This window comes from Mercenaria mercenaria, chromosome 15, assembly GCF_021730395.1.
Source record: "Mercenaria mercenaria strain notata chromosome 15, MADL_Memer_1, whole genome shotgun sequence".
Taxonomy (NCBI): domain Eukaryota; kingdom Metazoa; phylum Mollusca; class Bivalvia; order Venerida; family Veneridae; genus Mercenaria; species Mercenaria mercenaria.
The window spans coordinates 73,692,574-73,714,472 of NC_069375.1; the positions used below are offsets into that span (position 1 = coordinate 73,692,574).

Here is a 21,899-nt window from a genome sequence, read left to right on the forward strand (position 1 = left end):
GGGAATTACTTTAGTTGATGATTTTCATTACAGGTCAACAACCTTAAACAAACTATAAGGTTTTATTTATTGTTGTAAACAAAGTGAGCGGTTAACTTCAGATATCAACATTAATTTACAAATTAAACTGCTTACAAAACTTGAAGAAAGGTTTTTGTTGGGGCCTCTCATTTACAATTATATCAACAATTATCACCTGAATTGCGTGCAAACATGAGTGGAAAATATCGATGGTAAAATGATGTAGGGGTCTGTTTACATTATAAAACCTTTAATAACTTCTTTCAGGTAAATTTTTGGTTAACAACAAAATTACAGCACTAACGCTCCTATCATCAACAATGAACTTGTTTGCAACACATCAAAGTCACTTTTCAAATTTCCAATACACATCTGTCGAGGCTGCCAGTCTGGAGTAGTTTTTAATCCTTCGGCACAGAAATGTAGTACTGGAAAACACAGACAAAACACCTGTTAAAGACATCAGAAATGACACAAAATGTACACCGTGTCAATAAATACATTTGAAATTTAGCAAGTCAAAGTAGAGATGGCTTCAAATTGGGAAACTTCAATATTTCACAGAACTACTTCCTAGGATACGATGACCGGTGAATACATCAATAAAGGGCAACACCAAATCTTACCAAATTTTATTTTAAGCCAAAATTTTCACACATATTCTTGTAAATTACGGTATTGTGAGAAATGTTAAACAAAACATTCTCACTGCGAACCAAATTCTGTACCCCAGTAACACTTTAAACACGAGACCTACTTTGCGGACAAAATGGCTCAGAAACTGGTTTTCCAAGTGAAAATAGGCATGCTAGAAACACTAAAGTTTGATGTCACCAGCTAGTCTTGTAGGATCTTGTATGTAACAATACGCCTTATTGTTTTAGTAAAATGGTCTATCAAATAAGAAATTACTAAATCAAATAGGACATATTTTTTAGTAAAACAAGAGCTATCCGAGGACAGTAAGGTTCAACTATTCAACAGTCTTGTCAACTGAACGAATATAAAAGTTGAAAAAGGGGCATGATTTTGTTAAAATGCCAAACAGTGTTACTGAACCAGTATAGAATGGAATGAATGATTTTTATGATAAGCTAGGCTACGCCTAAGTGTAAACCGCCAGTCAGATACACATCATCTTGGATGCAGGAAGGTTAGGAAAGTCCAGACTTCAAACTGGAGCCTTTTAAACTCTAAGTAAAGAAATCAAGGCTACATGTAGTGCTATCACAGAACAAACGCTGCCACTATTGGTGACAAATGCCCCCGAAGCAGGCCCAAGAATGCCATAGTTGTATGCGCAAAAATCACGTATTATTTTGTGATCTTGACCTAAGAGGCCTTGGTCATAAGTGTGACACAACAATTTAATATGGTTAACATTTTTGTCAAACTATTTTCAAATCCCTTGATAAATGGCAGAGTTATGGGCCAGACAGGAAACACCTTTGACTTCTAAGTGTGACCTTGACCTTGGAGCTAGGGGTCTGGGTCTTGCTCATGACACCTCAGCTCATTATAGGGAACATTTAAGTCAAGTAATTTCAAAATCCCTTCATCAATGGCAGAGTTATGGACCGGACAAGAAACAGACCATGTTAACTTTTGACCTCTAAGTGTGACCTTAACCTTAGAGCTGGGGGTCTGGGTCTTGCTCATGACACGTCGTCCCATTTGAGGAACATCTATGCCAAGTAATATAACAAGAGCTGTCCGTAAGACAGCGCGCTCCACTATTTGGGGATTTGACAGTAAAATGAATGTATGTCTGAATAAGAGATCTCTACTATAAAAGGAAGATACACCAAGTGGCAAAATTCCATGAAATGCACAAATTAGAGTTATTAGGATTGTTAGAACAAATGCAGATAATGATGGTAAAGATATATTTTGAGTTTCAAGTCATTATCTTATATAGTACCAAAGTTATGTCCAGAAAATGAAGTTTGTTAAAAAAATTAAGTGTAAAAGGGGCATAATTTGGTCAAAAATACAAATCAGAGTTATGGGGATTGTTACCACAAATGCAGATGATGGAGATAAAGAAACATTTTAAGTTTCAATTCGTTATCTTATATTGCATTAAAGTTATATCCAGAAAGCAAAGATTGCAAAAAAAAAAAAAGTACAAAAGGGGCATAATTCTGTCAAAAATACAATTAGAGTTATGGGGTATGTAACCACACATGCAGATGATGGTTATAAACAAATGTTTTTAATTTCAAGTCATTATCTTTTAAAGTACCAGAGATATGTCTATTAATAAAGCTTTCGAAAAAAAAATTAACATGAAAAAATTCCAAGTATACCTCCTTGGTGACTTTGACCTTGGGTATAATGGGCCCAGCCCCTGCATATACTATGTTTGTATGCTAGACAATGTTTATGAGAACTTACAGTAAGGTATAAGCAAAAGTAACACAGTTATGACAGAAAAACAAAGGTTGCCGAAAAACTTTAACCTTAAAAATAACCTAAGTATAAGACCTTGGTGACCTTGACCTTCGATAAGATGGGCCCAGTCCCTGTACATATTTTGTTCGCATACTGGACAATGTTTAGGTGAAGTAACAGTAAGATATAAGCAATAGTAACAAAGATATGACAGAAAAACAAAGGTTGACGAAAAACTTTAACCTTAAAAATAACCTAAGTGCAACACCTTAGTGACCTTGACCTTAGGTATAATGGGCTCAGCCCCTACATATACTTTGTTTGCATACTAGACAATGTTTATGTGAAGTTACAGTAAGGTATAAGCAATATCAACAAAGATATGACAGAAAAACAAAGGTTCCCGAAAAACTTTAACCTTAAAAATAACCTAAGTACAACACCTTGGTGACCTTGACCCTCGGTATTATGGGCTCAACCCCTACATATACTTTGTTCGTATACTGGACAATGTTTATGTGAAGTTACAGTAAGAGATAAGCAATATTAACAAAGATATGACAGAAAAACAAAGGTTGCCGAAAAACTTTAACCTTAAAAATAACCTAAGTACAACACCTTGGTGACCTTGACCTTGGGTATAATGGGCTCAGCCCCTACACATACATTGTTTGTATACTGGACAATGTTTATGTGAAGTTACAGTAAGATATAAGCAATAGTAACAAAGATATGACAGAAAAACAAAGGTTCCCGAAAAACTTTAACCTTAAAAATAACCTAAGTACAACACCTTGGTGACCTTGACCTTGGGTATAATGGGCTCAGCCCCTACACATACATTGTTTGTATACTGGACAATCTTTATGTGAAGTTACAGTAAGATATAAGCAATAGTTACAAAGATATGACAGAAAAACAAAGGTTGCCGAAAAACTTTAACCAAGAAGGGTCACGCCGACGCCGGGGCGAGTAGTATAGCCCCCCTATTCTTCGGATACTGGAGCTAAAAATCCCTTAACGAATGACAGAGTTATGGACCGGACATTAAACATACCCTATTAACAAATGATTAACCTTTGAATTGCAAGTGTGACCTTGACCTTAGAGCTAGGGGTCTGGATCTTGCGCAAGACAGGTCGCCTCATTATGGTAAACATTTATGCCAAGTTGTTTCAAAATCCCTCCATAGATGGCAGAGTTATGGACCGGACACGAAACAGACCATGTTAACCTTTGACCTCTAAGTGTGACCTTGAACTTGGAGCTAGGGGTCTCGGTCTTGCGCATGACATGTCGTCTCATTATGGTGAACATTTGTGCCAAGTTATTTCAAAATTCCTTTATGGATGGAAGAGTTACAGCCCGAACAAGAATTTACCAGACGCACGGACGGACAGTGCGATTTTAATATGCCCACCTTTGGTGGCATGAAAGCATTGTACAGATAGAAATGGGTTGACAAAAAAAGTAAATCACTTACCAGCAATAACAGCAGCTACTCTATCTTGTTACGCTGAGAACTGCAGATTCTGCCTACATGACTTAATAGTTTGTTCTGGTCTAGGCAGTGATTGGTGGTTTTATTCTAAGTTTCTACCAACACATGGAATTCATCACCTGGAAATGAACAAAAATGACTGTGAGCTGGTGTCAGCCATTCTTAAGATGACACTAAATGAGTATGCCATTTTGAGTGTGACAAGCAACACTTCCACAAAGAAATATGAGGCCTTCAACAAGGCAGTACTATTAGTGTAGGAAACGAAGACCAGTTAGTTTGACCCTACCTCTATGTCTTTGTCAGTAAACAGTGACTTTTATAAACCAAAATATCCGTCAGGGACTGTAGAATATTAATCCGACATTCATTTTGGTCAAAATGGTCGGAGTCTCCAGAAATCCAAGATGGCGTCCAAGATGGCCGTCAATTTTTAGACAATGGTTTAATTATATCTTTCACTGACATCTATCACAGATTCAAAGATAGAATTACCAATCCTGTTTTCTGCACATTGTCACTATATGTCCTTTATTTTGATATATAAACATATAAGTTATAGTACCAAGGTCAAAGTCAAATTCAAGGTCAAACTTAATTTTTGGGAAAATATTCAACTGTTATCAAGGTATTTTCATTTTTTATGCGAAAGTTACCTTGCTACATGGGAGAAAATTTATAATAAAATGTAGACTTAGGTATGCTGTTTACAAAAAGATATATTAGTAATGTGCAAATTTTAGTTTCTATGGAGATATCCTAGATGGCGGACTACTAAATAACCAAATTTTTACCAATTGTTTAGTGGCAAGCTGCTCTGAAGTAACACCATCTTAGTATTAATTATAACTCATATGTTATCATTTTTAAGACAGCAAATGATTGTTTCTTCGCTAAAAACTGATCAAAAAGTGTATTTGTTAAAAAATGCCTTGAAATTAATGGTGTTGTTTTAGTCATTACTATTATCAATCATCATTAAATTATGTGCATATAATGATTCATATTTTCTATGTATTGTTTATTCTATGCATACTATTAATGCATTAAGGTGAATTGAATTAAAATTCGATAATAAACGTTTATACTTAGGAAATATAAAACTGACGAATTAATGTGTACTAATACTTATACGCTGGCCACAGTGTCCCGCAATGAGGTCCTTAGCTCAGATGAAGATTAGGTATATAAGGCTGGAACGAAGAACTATGTATAATTGCAGGCATAATTATGTAATTCAGTACCGTATAAAGTGTGTTTGGATATGTACCAAAAAGAATACTCAAATTTTCTGTGTTTGCAATAGATGCATGTTCACAGTCATGATAATTTTATGTAATCAACTACAGTTCATTTAAGATAATGTGGCTGTCATGTAACGCAGTATTTACTTGTTTTATAGTTAAGTTTAGTATAGCTAATAAAACATTCTGTATATCCATTGTTCAACTTATTAATGTCATACAATATACCCAACATGTTCTATAACCTAAATCTAGCATAAAAATTTTGTCAAAGCAAGAATATTACGAATAACGTGACTATCACATTATTCTAAATGAAATATACAATAAGCATCGTTAAACACTTTTTCAATGTTGCAAAGCTGCAAAACATAAATAGTGAGAATTAAATAATAATAATAATAATTACTTTGAACTTTAAAAAACATTATTTAGAGGTATAGTGCTTATATAATAGTGAATGAATATAAGAATTTCTTAGCTTTTGTAGATAAAGTAAGTATTTAGGATGAAATTAAGTCATCCTGAATTCATATTTTTTTTTTTTTTTTTTTTTTTTTTTGAATTCATATTGTTATTTTGGATTGATATGTTACTTATTTTCTGTTTATCATATAATAATTTAAAGCACTTGTTTAATAATGGTTTAATAATATGTACGTCTCATCTAGCTTGTGATTTACTTTTAATTAAGGAACAGAAAAATCGATGAACTATGATACACACTCAATGATACTACTGACGTGTCATGTCTAGATGCTAACATAATTTAGGCTGAACAAAACGTTTAAAATGTCTTCGAATCACTATTTAAAAATCAGATGATTTTTTAAGTACTTTTCCTATATAACTTACATAATGATTAAGTGACCCCAGGGCGGGGCCTCTTAAGACTTTTAACCCCAGAAGCATAATTTGAACAATTTTGGTAGAGGACTACTAGACAATGCATCATACCAAATATCAAAAGCCTTGATCGTATGGTTTCAGACAAAAAGATTTTTAAAAGCTTTTTCCTATATAAGTCTATATAAAACTTGGGACCCCCAGGGCAGGGCCTCTTTTCACCCAAGGGGTACAATTTAAACAATTTTGGTTGAGGACTACTAGACAATGCATCATACCAAATATCAAAAGCCTAGGTCGTATGGTTCCAGACAAGAAGATTTTTAAAACTTTTTTCCTATATAAGTCTATGTAAAACTTTGGACAGGGCCTCTTTTCTCCCAAAGGGTACAATTTGAACAATTTTGGTTGAGGACCATAAGACAATGCTACAAACCAAATATCGGAGGTCTAAGTGTTGTGGTTTCAGACAAGAAGGTTTTTAAAACTTTTTTCCTATATAAGTCTATGTAAAACTTGGGACCCCTAGGCCGGGGACATATTTGACCCTAGGGGATTAATTTGAACAATCTTGGTAGAGTACCATTAGATGATGCTACATACCAAATATCAAACACCTACGCCATGTGGTTTTGTACAAGAAGATTTTCAAAGTTTTCCGTATAAAAGTCTATATAAACCATGTGACCCCCGGGGCGGGGCCATATTTGACCCTAGGGGAATAATTTGATCAATTATGGTAGAGGACTACTAGATGAAGCTACACACCAGATATCAAAGCCCTAGGTCCTGTGGTTTTTGACAAGAAGATTTTTAAGTTTTTCCTTTCGGTTGCCATGGCAACCAGAGTTCTGCATGGAATTCAATTCTTTGAAAAATTTTGAAAGGGGGTCACCCAAGGATCATTCCTGTGATGTTTGGTGTAATTCTGCCCAGTGGTTTTCAAGAAGAAGTTTTTTTAGAAATTCTTGAATGAGTTCATTTAGTTGGTAAATCCATGGTATGAAAGTTCTTTTTTTCACAACTAATTATGGTTTTTTACCTGCTGACTGTTTCGGACAGTTCACTGTCCTTCATCACGAGCACTGACTTCCGGTGCTCGTGATGGACAGAGAACTGTCCGAAACAGTCAGCAGGTAAAAAACCATAATTAGTTGTGAAAAAAGAACTTTCATACCATTTTTTAGAAATTGTTGACAGATGACGCACAACGGACGACGCATGACGGACATCAAGCGGTCACAATAGCTCACCTTGTCACTTCATGACAGGTGACCTAAAAAAAGTATAATTTCACAAACCTTGATAAAATCTTTTTATGGACTGACTTTTATTGTTATCAGCTACTAGAATGTAAATCTTCATTACTGTAAATCCTTTGGTTGCTGAGATATTCGAAATCAACTAATTCACACACAGATCAAAGTATTCAGTCCCTGTTCAAATTTCCAATACACATCTGTCGAGGCTGCTAGTCTGGTATAGATTTTAATCCGTCCTCAAAGAAATGTAGTCCTGGAAAACACAGATGAAACAACTGTTAAAGACATCCGAAATGGCACAAAAAGCACACAGTGTTAATAAATACATTTGAAATTTAACAAGTAAAAAGTAAGGATGGCTTCAAATTTTGAACTTCAAAATTTCGAAGAACTACTTCTTAGGATACATCGACCTGGAAATATTTGAATAAGGGAGTGACACCTTATAAGCTTGCTAAACAACAAATTTTGTCAGTTCTTGGCCAGAAAATGTTTTTCTACTTTAACTTAGCAAAATTGGCCCCAGTGGCCTCAAATGCAATCCTAATCTTTCATTTCACATAAGCTAACTACATTCCAATTTCATAGCAATATCTCATTCCTAACCAGAGTTAATGAAAATAATGTGCCAGCCTGTTATTTTTTTTGGCGGCCATGTATTTCAATGTAAAAGAATTATTTGAAGGAATTTGATACAGGGTCGCCCAAAGAACATTACCGAAAGCTATTTTGCAATCAAGACAGCAGTTTCAGAGAAAATTTTCAAACTTTACTATAAAGCCATATTTGAAAACAAGGAGCTGTGTCTTCAAAAGGCACATTCGTGCCTCAGTTTGTATATCCAAAGTATTTTTTTTGGGGGGGGGGGGGGGGGGGGGCGACGGGGTTTACGTTTGAAGGTGAAATTCATACGGTGGTCATTTATATATAAGTAATTTTGTAGGTTGTGCCACAAAGCTTGTCGGGTATGAACTAAATTGAGTCATTTATTTGGGCTGTAGGACCAAAAAAGTTGTTTATTAAAGTTTTAAGTCTGATGGTGTAGATCATTTGAGGCTAAAGTCACTTATATATATACAGTCGACATCGTACTTGCGACCACTTCTATTAAGCGATTTTTGTATTAAACGACCAGTCAAAATCCATCCTGAACATTTTCAGTGTATATATTCATTCTATTAAATGTCTTTTCTATTAAACGACCAGCAACCACTTTAATGTAGTCCAGACTGGTAAAATATTCTACAAAGAAGTTTTTTTATATCTATTAAGCGCCCGGGTACCAAAATTCTACATGGCATTTCTTCATCTGAGTAATTAACGAATATGTTTTTCACGAGACAGAATGCAATTAAGCTTTGTACCAGTTTAATTGAGAAACAATCTGGCCAAAATTTTCACGGTTTGTGTACTTGAAAAAGTGTTCACGATGTTAGAACAGATTTTGTAACCACACATGTATGTTCATAATAAATACATTTATATTAACAGTCAAACAATCACTTTCCTTTTCATCTGACTGCATTTTATTTAGAGACCATTCCATTAAGAGACCACATCTTAGCAGTCCCTTGGCTTGTTGAGTGCAAGTTTGAAATAATTGGGTCATTAATGTGGGCTGTAGGCAATCTGATTTGTAAAGATGGATGCAGGGCAAGGACATGTACATATAGGTCATTTTCAGAAGGTTTACCAAGTGTGAGTTTGAACTAAACTGAGTCATTTCTGTAGGCTGTAGGACCAAAAATGTTATTATTTTATGTTTGAAGGTGAAGGTCATATGAGGATCAAGGTTATTTATTTTGACGGACAGACAGACAGATGTAGAACAGTTCAATTGCTATAAGCTACTATCAAACCATGGCAGCTGTTTTTAATGAAACATAATGATTTGAAAAAAATTGGTAGAGGCTCAGCCATTTCTGTAAAATAAATTCAAAATCAGACCGGTAGTTTCTAGGGAGAAATTTTTTTAACTTTTTTCATGTCGGTTGCAATGTCAACATAATTCAAAATGGATGACCAAGATCTGATGGAATCTGAAAGGGAACCACCCTCTGTGAAATTTGGTTGAAACTAGTATTGTTAATTAGTAATCTTCTTTAAAGAAACTGTGGATGACAGTTATGTAGGGCATTCTTATTGTCCTCTCCAGTGAACCAATAGGAGACTAATACATGTAACAAGGACCTAATTTATTAATACGTCCTTTTACCACAAATGTTCATTCATATACACCCTTTACCGCTCAGTAGACTTCCAATATTTTTAAGACTCAAGAGTAATAGAAATTACGCTCTTAAGTTTTAAAAAGTATGTAGATACAACCTTTGCCTCTTGTAAATATTTAAAGTTTAGCTTAGATTTTTTTCACGTGTTGCGTATGGTTATTTACTTTTTGTTGAAATGTCCATTAGAACCTTTTCATTCTTTGAAGTTAGATAATTTTGAAGACTAACTAGAGCTATCACAAAAGGTGATGAATGTACCCCCCGCATGCACTGACACAGTACATTGCAATTTGACGCACACAAGATTGCATAATTATGTGGACTTTATGTATATAGACTGTATGTATACAGTATAGTAACAAAAAACAAAGTCCCATAACTATGCAGAATATTTATCTAAAAGAACGTAACATGCACCATGCACAACTAGGGTTGGTACTGATCACTTGTGTCAAGTTTCATTAAATTGTGTGCAAGGGTTTGAAAGATTAGGCATGCACAAGATTGCATATGCAGACTGTATGTACATAGTATGTTAACAAGAAACAAAGTCCCAAAACTCTGCAATTTTTGTTGTTGAAAGAACCTAACATGCCCCATGCACAACTACTGTTGTTACTGATCACTTGTGTGAAGTTTCATTAAATTGTGTCAAGGGGATCAGGAGAGATGGTGCGCACAAAATTATGTCTATGTATATAGTATAGTAACAAAATAACAAAGTCCCATAACTCTGCAAAAAAAAATTCTGAAAGAACTAAATATGCCCCATGCACAACTACTGTTGTTACTGATCACTTGTGTGAAGTTTCATTAAATTGTATCAAGGGGATCAGGAGAGATGGTGCGCACAAAATTGTGTCTATGTATATAGTATAGTAACAAAAAACAAAGTCCCGTAACTCTGCATTTTTTGTTCTGAAAGAACCTAACATGCCCCATGCACAACTACTATTGTTACTGATCACTTGTGTGAAGTTTCATTAAACTGTGTCAAGGGGATGAGGAGATGGTGCACACAAGATTGTGTCTATGTATATAGTATAGTAAAAAAACAAAGTCCCGTAACTCTGAAAAAAAAATTCTGAAAGAACCAAACATGCCTCATGCACAACTACTATTGTTACTGATCACTTGTGTGAAGTTTCATTAAATTGTGTCAAGAAGATCAGAAGAGATGGTGTGCACAAGATTGTGTCTATGTATATAGTATAGTAACAAAAAACAAAGTCCCATAACTCTGCAATTTTTTTTTCAGAAAGAACCTAACATGCCCCATACACAACTACTGTAGTTTCTGATCACTTGTGTGAAGTTTCATTAAATTGTGTCAAGGGGATGAGGAGAGATGGTGCGCACAAAATTGTGTCTACGGACAGACGGACGGACGTTCTAACGAAACGGTATTTATGTGACACCCCCATTGTTCTCTCTATTGTTCTAACAGTCACATAAAAAGAAAAAGGTCACATAAACAGAACGGAATGAATGACATCAAAGAGAAAGTACTGTTATGCAGTCACTTAACCATCATTTCGCGGGCACAGACAGACAGACAGACACACAACCTGAAACCAGTATACCCCTAGACTTCTACTTAAATATGAAACTTGGTAATGCTGTCTTTAACTAAATAAAACTGCCCATCGGCCACGCTGTTATGTATGCCACTCTGATACATTACCTTACCTACATATCCCTGTGTGGACAGTCTGTACCACTGTCACTGCTGTTGCTATTTACAAGGGCAAACCTCCCAGCTACCATCCTATTATATGTTTCACTCTGATTCATCTTTATTGTCACTACCTGACTGTTGTGTTTTCCTGGAATCAAAATAATTACACTAAAGTAACAAAGTATCCTAAAAACCAACAGTAAATCTCTAATACAGTTTTCAAACCTTAATAGTCTTCAAAGTAATAACTGGTACTAAGATTTGAATATGGGGGCCTCCGTGGCCGAGTGGTTAGAGTCGTTGACTTCAAACCATTTGCCCCTCATCGATGTGGGTTCGAAACCTCATTTGGGGCGTAGAATTCTTCACGTGAGGAAGCCATCCAGCTGGCTTACGGAAGGTCGGTGGTTCTACCCAGGTGCCCGCTCGTGATGAAATAGTGCACGGAGGGGCACCTGGGGTCTTCCTCCACCATTAAAGCTGGAAAGTCGCCATATGACCTAAAATTGTGTCGGTGCGACGTTAAACCCAACAAAATAAATAAATAAATAAATAAGATTTGAATATAAAGGTATCTTGTTGTTGCTAGATACCAGCTTGAATCGCAAAATCTATAACAGAGATTCTCATGAATTTCTTCTCTATTATGCAAGAACCAAGTTACATAGTGTTTTAAAGGCCTCCAGGTGTGGTACAATGTAGCTGAACTTTTTACATTTTAAAACAATACTGAATCATATCAATGTTATGGCTAAATTATATATGATATTTTCGTAGTAAAATGCCTCTTCAAAATTATCGATCATGGAAGTTGTCAACTGACGATGAATATCACTGCAAGGGATGAAACGTTTAACAAGAGCATATTTTGAAAAGAGTTATTTTTGAGTGTGGAATGCTTGGTAAGGTTTGGTGTTTGTGCTCCAGACATGAAATGTGAAAGACATGCCTGACCTCTGAGATAAATTTCTGACCTTAACATTTGACCTTCCAAAGTCAATATGTTGTATCGTTTTCAAGGACAGCTCACTTTGTGACCTTTACCTTTGACCTACCATCCCATTTCATGCGCTCTGCACATCGCTTCATCACCACCTACCTACATGCCAAGTCTGAAATCAAATCCTTTAATGGTTATATGGCTGTGCTCAGGACATGAAATACAATGGACAGATTTGACCTCTGAGCGCACTTTGTGACCATGACATATGACTTACCGCCCCAGTTTTTGCGCTATCATAAATGGTTATTAAGTTATGCTCCCACATGCAATATGACATAGAAATTTGACAGTCAAGCTCCGTTTGTGGTCTTGACCATTTGACCTGTAGGCCTAGTTCATGCACTCTGCACATTGTCTCATCGCCACCTAGCTATCCAAATTTAAAATCAATTCTTTGAATGGTGATAAAGTTACGATCCGAACACAAAATATGGTAACAAATTGATTATCATCTATGGTTTTAGAGATGTTGTTTGAAGAAAAGTGTGGGTGAGCAGACGGTTAGAGATCACAATTAGCTTTACAAAGTACTTTGTGTACATGTTAAGCTAATAATTCTCAAAGAAACCTGAAACAAGAGATTGTTTCGCATGAAAAATGTATGTATCCAACATTTACCATCAGCAATTTCAAAATGCCACAAATAAAGGGCCATAGCACAAGGGAAAATCACTAAACTGTAACATTCCAAGAATGTACACACATTCTAAGAATGTAAACTAGGCTTTGCAGTGTTTAACCCCTCCCTTACAAAACTGGTTTCTAGCATGACAATGGCAACACACTTGGCCAGAAGCTGGAAACAGACTGACTATTGGATGGCCACACTGGTAAAAATATGGCATGTTAATGACATTATAATTTCCATTTCTGGCTATAAACTGGCACTAGTGTCAGTGTTTTATCAGCTTCTGTTTACAGAATGGCATCACACTGGATATAAATGACAAGATAATTTTTTTTAAAATAGCATCTGACCTCACAATGGTATGGATTTTCTGTCTTTCTGACAGAACATTGGATATAAATTTACTCAGAGCAGATGGTGAAAGTACACCAGTTACACTGGCAATACAACCGCAATATATTCATCTTAGTCAAATTATCATCATCATTATTTAAACCAGTCCAGGTATTTTGAGAAATCCTAGAAGCAGTCAATTCATTGTCACTTATCCTTGATTCAGACCTTAATTTTTCACTTAGTCTTGACTGAGGTCTTTGTTTGTCACTTAGTCCAGACTTTATCCGAGTTTTATAACTTTGCGTAGATTTTGACCTCTCAGCAAGTTCTGGCTCAAATGCCAAAACAGTGTCCAAACCCATTACAATCATTTTGAATTGTTTTTCTCACACTACCGTCAATATAGTAGCAAGAAATTTGATTAAAACTGCGTGTGTTACTTCTCGGTGCTTCCGAGGGATCTACTTTCCAGATTTTATTAATTATGTTGACTTTTAATAAAATCAATTAAACCAAAACACTTAGTCAACATCTTTTTTCTTAGTTTGCTAATATTTTTGTATTTCTCTGTTATTATATTATAAATCCATTGAAATTTTCTCCTTTTCTCAGTTTTTTTTACATCTTATCTAACTTAAATCCATACAATTTATCTATAATTCACTAAAATTCACATCTTTAAACAAACTTAAGTTAAATATTGTACTGTTTTAAATAATATTAAGATACTAATATACCAAAATAAATGTTGTTGCTGTTTTTTTTTAATACAACCCAACAGTAATTTTGATAACACTAATAAATATGCAAGGCTGAAGCACTTTTTTTACTAATTAAATTACACTGAATTAAAAATCCATCCTTAAAATGATCAAAATTAATCAACTCTTTGCAGCATTTTTAAGATCAAACTTTCTTTTCTTCTTAATAAAATGATCATTATTTTATTTTCGAGTCATTTTTCTGAGTTCTATCTGTTGAAAAAAAAATCCTAGAACAGTTTTTAAAATAATAATGTTTCCTTTTATAAATACTATCCATTAAAAATTTTACTTTTAACCAATATTTTTCTTCAAAAGCTTTTTATGGATTAAGCATAGGCACCTAAATACTGAACCGTTTTTGAATTAAATGTATTCAAAAATGGTGCAATCTAATTTCAATTATATCAGTATTTAGCTTTCACATAAATATTAAATGGTCTCCATTTATAATCTATCTGTCTTCTACCATATTATTTCAACAATCTGATATACACTTAAAAACAACCATAGCTTTAACACAAAGGTTTAAACCTAACACTTGTATTCAGATTATAGATTTCCAATTAGAAACCTTTTAATCTTTTTCTAGGATGAAAACCAGTATAGAAATTGGACTGAAGAAGACATAATTCCTTTCAAGCTTATATCAATAATGTACAATACATTATAAGCATTTTATTGAATAAGAGGTGTAATACACACTACACTTAGTAACTTGAATACAGTGAATGAGGGAATTCAATTAACAATTATTTTATTATTGACAGCTATCTTAACAATATGTATTTATTCCCAAAGGTTATTGATCATAGATTTATTGATAATTCATTTTCAATTTAAAACTTTAATAATTGATTTATCATTTTGACCATATCAATTATTATTAAGTGACAGGTTACAGAACAGACAAGAGCTGTCTGATGACAGCGCGCTCGACTATTCGAAGAATTGATTGAATAACGGGGTCAAAATATTAACATAGATATTCAGACAAAAGAAAACAAGAGCTGTCACTAATGGTGACAAATGCCCCCACAGCACCTTGACCTTAGACCTGGTGACCCCAAAGTCAGTAGGGGTGGTGTACTCAATAAGTACTATCAGCATGTGAAGTTTGAAGGTCCTGGGTGAAGTGGTTCGCGAGTAAAATGCCTTCAGGCAAAAAGTTAACGTTGACCCCTGTGACCTTGACCTTTGACCTGGTGACCCCAATGTCAGTAGGGTTGGTGTACTCATAAAGTACTATCAGCATGTAAAGTTTGAAGGTCCTTGGTGCAGTGGTTCGCGAGTAAAGTGCCTTCATGCAAAAACTGAACGTTGGCCCATGTGACCTTGACCTTTGACCTGGTGACCCCAAAGTCAGTTGGGGTGGTGTACTCAATAAGTACTATCAGCATGTGAAGTTTGAAGGTCCTGGGTGCAGTGGTTCGCGAGTAAAGTGCCTTCATGCAAAAATTTAACGCTGGCCCCTGTGACTTTGACCTGGTGACCCCAAAGTCAGTAGGGGTGGTGTACTTAATAAGTACTATCAGCATGTGAAGTATGAAGGTCCTGGGTGCAGTGGTTCGTGAGTAAAGTGCCTTCATGCAGAAAGTTAACGTTGGCCCCTGTGACCTTGACCTTTGACCTGGTGACCCCAAAGTCAGTAGGGGTGGTGTACTCAATAAGTACTATCAGCATGTGAAGTTTGAAGATCCTGGGTGCAGTGGTTCGTGAGTAAAGTGCCTTCATGCAAAAAGTTAACGTTGTGACTAACGAACGAACGAACGAACGAACTAACGGACGGACAGTTGAAAACTAATATGCCTCCCTTCGGGGGCATAAAAATAGATTAGACACTGTTTCAGTATTTGTGGATTTAGATAAGTCTTGCACTAAATGGCAATGTGTGAACTAATTTCAAAGTCCAAAAAGGGCCATAATTCAGCCAAAATAGTTGTCAGAATTATGTACTCTTGCCTAAAGATGGAAATCATAATGATAAACAAATGTTCAAAGTTTAAAAGCTATATGTCAAATAGTTTTGACAAAACATAAACTTGTATGAAAACAGAACAAATTTCCGAGTCCAAAAAGGGCTGTAATTCAGCCAAAATAGATGATAGAGTTATGTACTCTTTCCTACAGATATTGACTATTATACTGAATAAGTGATAAAAGTTTCAAAGCCATATGTCAAACACTTTATACAAAATACGAACTGGTACGAAAAATTTAACCAAGATTTCTAAGTAGAAACGGGCCATAATTCAGCTAAAATCCTTGATGGAGTTATGCACATTTGCCAATAACTGGTCATGGTGATAGTAAACAAGTGTTGAAAGTTTCAAAGCTTTATCTCAAAAGACTATGCCAAAATATGAACTGGTGCGAAAACTTAACCAAGATTTCTAAGTCAAAAGGGGCCATAAGTCAGCCAAAATCCTTGATAGAGTTATGTGCTCTTGCCTATAACTGGCCATGGTGATGGTAAACAAGTTTCGAAGCTTTATCTCAAAAGACTTTGTCAAAAAGTGGACTGGTACGAAAAACTTAACCAAGGTGTGACGCTGACACCGACTCTGACGCCGTGGTGAGTAGAATAGCTCTACTTATTTTTCGAATAGTCCAGCTAAACATTATACTATCTTTCAAAGGTGAACACCAGACGAGTATAGCAGTGGCAATACAGAAGTCCGCTACTGGTGAAAAAACAATTTTACTTTACCTTCAATAATGACCTTGACCTTTGACCGACCAACCATGGGTCATGTGCGTGTCACATTGTCTAATCATAGGGAAACTTTCTGTTTAGCTCTTTAAAAAAAATCCTTCAATGCAATTAAAACTAAGAGCAGAAACAAATTTTACTTGACCTTGAAAAACGACCTTGAACTATTAAGCATAGATCATAGGCTGATACATTGTCTCATCATGGGGTACGTTTGTGTGTAGCACTAAGATAATCCATGAATGCATAAAAAAGTAATGGAGCAGAAACAATTTCTACTTGACCTTCAATAGTGACCTTGACCTTTGACCATCAAACAGAAGTCGTGTACATGCATAATCTACATATTTCCCTCAATGCATAGTTACCAAGTTTTATGTCTCTAGCTTGAACACTTTTTTTAGTTCTTGCAGTAGAAGGATGGAGGACATTCCTATAGTCCCCTCTAGTGCTCCACTGGTAGGCGACTAATATTGTCATGAGTGGCGTAGCCACAAGTGAAAATGTAAGAGATAATAGTGTTCAAGACAGAGGTAGAATTTATTATTTACAACCATAGAGTAAAATTTAACAACCAAGCATTTTCTTGGAAGACAGGTATACAGGCTGTCTGCTGTATGCTTGCATAGAAATTGCTGCCGATAATGTTTAAATTAAGTAATATACTGTTACTATATCTATCATTAATGAAATATAGGCTACTGTTCAGAAGAAAATAACTGATAAAACATAGGAACATAATTATTATTTCTTGAACAGTCTGAAAATAAAACAATATTTTAGATTTGGTCGAGGTAACTTTTGGGATCCCTGTAATTAATTTTTTTTAGTAAACCATAATTTCATACCAATATTTCAATAGTTACGGACTGTAACTTTTCCAACTGGTTTCAAAGTTTAGTTTTAGGTCAGACCAAAATGCCGGAGATCTTAGACTGGTTTCAAAACTTAATTGTATGTCAGACCTAGATGCTGGAGGAGTAATACTGGTTTCTTAACATCATGTCAGACCCAGATGCTAAAGGTGTTAGACTGGCCTTAAAACTGGTTTTATAATGTCAGTCCAAGATGCTGGAGATGTTAGACTGGTTTCAAAACTTTTATGTCAGAATCAGATGCTTGGGATTTTAGACTGGTCTCAATACTTAATTATAATATATGTTAGAAGTCAGAGAACGGTTACTAAAATTCTCTACACAAATCAAACCCTTACCCAGCTAAATTTCTATAATAAACTTGTCCATCTTTCAATCTGAACAATACCATTAACTGTTAAAAGGGGTGCATACCAAAAGTTACTGACTGAAAGGTGAAGAGTGCAGATCATGATCAGACTGCATAGATGTACAGGCTGATCATGATCTACACTTGTCGCAAAGGCAGAATCAGCTGTGTTCAGCATACTGAAAGCTTATATCAGTTCAAATTAATGTGATGAAATTCAGCTTATAGATTTTATAAATATTAATGTTTTTCTATAACCGGTAGATCATAAATAAAATCTTTGAAACCTGTCCTAGTGTTTTGACTTGAAGTTCATCAATTATATGGTGTTTTAAGTAAGTTTTTTTTTAATTTAAGAAAAAAAAAACAGACCCTGTTACAGTCAAAGTATCCAATATAAGCCATTGTAACCAAAAAAAAAAAAAAAAAATTACTATTCTCATAACTAAAATATCAAAGTCATAAATTTTTCAAAATATTACAGTCAAAATGCATCACAATGCCAATATCTGCAAATTAAGGTAAGGTTTACGTTTGAGTTAAATAACTGTATGATATCATTTTCTAGAGGATATTACACAAATGTCTTTTCATATTGAATTTATAAAACAAGTTGAATAAAATAATAAAATGCGAGGCTCTGCCGAACATTTTATCAAATTTATTCAACGAGTTAAATAAATTCAATATGGAAGGTCACAAATGTAATATTCTTTTTATCACATGTTAGCTTTTCCTGTCGAAACATCAGAAATTCTACTTTCTTTTACTGTATAATAAAGTCAACTTGACCAATGTCGGCTATACTATTAACGACGTCGGCGTCAAAGCTTTATGACACTAGTGTATTTTAATTTTTTTAATGGCTTTATTACACTCCAGCGACCTAAAACATGTGACAAATCATCTTACCATTAGTCAATCAAATTTCTCTTGAACAAATTTTTTAAATAAAAATTTCTTTGCAGTTTGTGTCCAGAGTGTCAGGCTAAATGGATCTATCAAAAGCAGCTAGTTATTTACAAAAGTTAAAACAGATACACTAATTGGCGGAAACATTTTTTCAATTTTTTATATCAGTGGTATACAGCTACCTTAATAAAAGATGTATTTAATCAATATGGTATGTATGAATATGATTATAACCTTTTTTATTTATGTTCACAAATTATCAAAAATTTATAATTTGTTAAAGATGAATTGATTGCAAACTATTTTACATGCTAACATTTATCCCAAGTTGATCTTACTTGCTGAATGAATATAAATAATAAATTCAAGTACATTACTTAACAGCTGGTTAAGCACTGTTTAAAAAAAGCTTAGCATTCTCTCTACATTAATTTATCAATACACACAAAAACAAGAGTGCCAGACTGTCACAAATTAGGCCTATCAATGGACTTGGCCCAAGTCAAGTGCCATAATCAAAGAGTGCCTGGGGTGAATTGGCTGGTTATCAAACTTTGCCGAGATATTCTGCCCACAAACATTGTCACAATGTTTGCTGAGGATCAGATGAAAACTGTTTGACGTAGAGAGCAAACATACTTTTGGACGCTGACCACCAGCCCGCCACAGATGTTCACATAATATGTTCCACTCTTTCACAGATGGGCGTATAAAAATGAATCAGTGTTATCCACTTCTGACCTTTTTTCATGACTCTTTCTATTTTTCAATGTTTCTTATAGTTTTTGCCACATTGCTGATATGATAAGTCCATTTTTATGAATTCAATTCACTTAAGTACCTATGCGACTACAAGGTTTCCATAACTGGTGTAAGCTAAATATATATCCTCTATTTTCTGACTAAAATGGAGACAACAAGAGCTGTCAGTGGACAGCGAACTCGACTATTCTCAATGCTTGATAGTTTAATATAAGCAATGAGTAAAACTTTAACATTACAATAAGCATATTCTAAGTAGAAAAGGGGCCATAATTCAGTCAAAATGCTTGATAGAGTTGCCTCCTCCTTTTCACAGACTGGGGTCATGATGATAAACAAGTATGCAAAATATGAAAGCAATATCTCAATGGACTTTGAAAATATTTGGGGTGGTACGCAAACTTTAACATTTATTCTAAGTCGAAAGGGGCCATAATTCAGTCAAAATGCTTGACAGAGTTGCCTCCTCCTTTTCACAGACTGGGGTCATGATGATAAACAAGTATGCAAAATATGAAAGCAATATCTCAATGGACTTTGAAAATATTTGGGGTGGTATGCAAACTTTAACATTTATTCTAAGTCGAAAGGGGCCATAATTCAGTCAAAATGCTTGATAGAGTTGCCTCCTCCTTTTCACAGACTGGGGTCATGATGGTAAACAAGTATGCAAAATATGAAAGCAATATCTCAATGGACTTTGAAAATATTTGGGATGGTACGCAAACTTTAACATTTATTCTAAGTCGAAAAGGGGCCATAATTCAGTCAAAATGCTTGATAGAGTTGCCTCCTCCTTTTCACAGACTGGGGTCATGATGGTAAACAAGTATGCAAAATATGAAAGCAATATCTCAATGGGCTTTGAAAATATTTGGGGTGGTACGCAAACTTTAACATTTATTCTAAGTCGAAAAGGGGCCATAATTCAGTCAAAATGCTTGATAGAGTTGCCTCTTCCTTTTCACAGACTGGGGTCATGATGGTAAACAAGTATGCAAAATATGAAAGCAATATCTCAATGGACTTTGAAAATATTTGGGGTGGTACGCAAACTTTAACATTTATTCTAAGTCGAAAAGGGGCCATAATTCAGTCAAAATGCTTGATAGAGTTGCCTCCTCCTTTTTACAGACTGGGGTCATGATGGTAAACAAGTATGCAAAATATGAAAGCAATATCTCAATGGACTTTGAAAATATTTGGGGTGGTACGCAAACTTTAACATTTGTGTGAAGCCCACGCTCACGCCGACGCCGGGGCGAGTAGGATAGCTCCCCTATTCTTCGAATAATCGAGCTAAAAATTGGAATAAAAATTCTGTTACTTTCAACTGCACTTTACATCCTTCTGCAGCCAGAACATAATAAACATACCAGCGTTTGATGGCCCTTTCATGGTTCCGTAGAATCAACATTTATTACATGAAATTCAGCTTGATAATATTTCTGAAATGTCTAGGTTTACAGCTCTCAAACAGGGAAATATCTTACCCCTGAGGCATATCACTAACACTTTTAGACTTCAAAAAGGTATTTTTAAATTGTTAGAAAATGCTGAAAACTGACTCCCCATTAGCATACACACAACAAGAGGGCCATGATGGCCCTATATCGCTCACCTGTTATCATTGCACTTGAGGACAAGAAGGTCCTCAGAAAAAATATCTAAGTCCAAAGGATAGGAACAACAAAGGAAAGAAATTTAACCAAAAAGAAAAAAAATTCTTACAAGGTACAGATATGTCAAAATACACCTAAAAATTGGAGGTATCATCCATGTTGTACCACAGAAAAGTGGTCTCGGTTTTTCCCTACGGCCAATAATAAAAAAGTTACTAAAAATAAGCTATTTATAGTAACGGAAAAGGGAAGTAATTAAAAAGAAAATGTACAAAAGAAGGATCTGCCAAATAAATCTGTTGACATAAATGAAATTTCAGATCAGCATCTTCATTAGTTACGGAGATATACCCATATTAATTTGAAATAAAGGGAGGTAATTTGACATAAATCAGTCCATAGTTATCTACCCTGATTGGCTCAGTCCAACTAATGACAATAATGAAATTTCAAATAAGTCCTATAAGTACTTACTGATATAAATCCATTTTGACTACAATCAGGGGAGGTAATCAGATATAAAATAACTCTGGAACCTACAATTGGATCTGAGTTGCCATGGAATCCAAGATTTATTGTTGTTGAAGATATTTTGGAAGTTTGTATCAAATAAAACCATAAATGAAGTCTCTATATGGCTGCAAAAGCCAAAATAGCCAATTTTGGACCTTTAAGGGGCCATAACTCTGGAACCCATGATGGAATCTGGCCAATTCAAGAAAGGAACCAAGATCTTGTGGTGATACAAGTTGTGTGCAAGT

General features: G+C 35.0%; 1 long non-coding RNA gene across 1 annotated transcript in view; it reads right to left on the reverse strand.

The window, feature by feature from the left end:
- Positions 1-263: 263 nt before the first annotated feature.
- LOC123558653 (uncharacterized) overlaps positions 264-21,899 on the reverse strand; it is a 40,167-nt gene continuing 18,531 nt past the window's right edge. Inside the window, exons 4-7 of the long non-coding RNA XR_006687762.2 lie at positions 11,189-11,325; positions 7,308-7,521; positions 3,899-4,035; positions 264-449 (exon numbers count right to left, since the gene is read on the reverse strand). This is a non-coding gene — a long non-coding RNA (uncharacterized LOC123558653). The remainder of the gene's footprint in view (positions 450-3,898; positions 4,036-7,307; positions 7,522-11,188; positions 11,326-21,899) is intronic.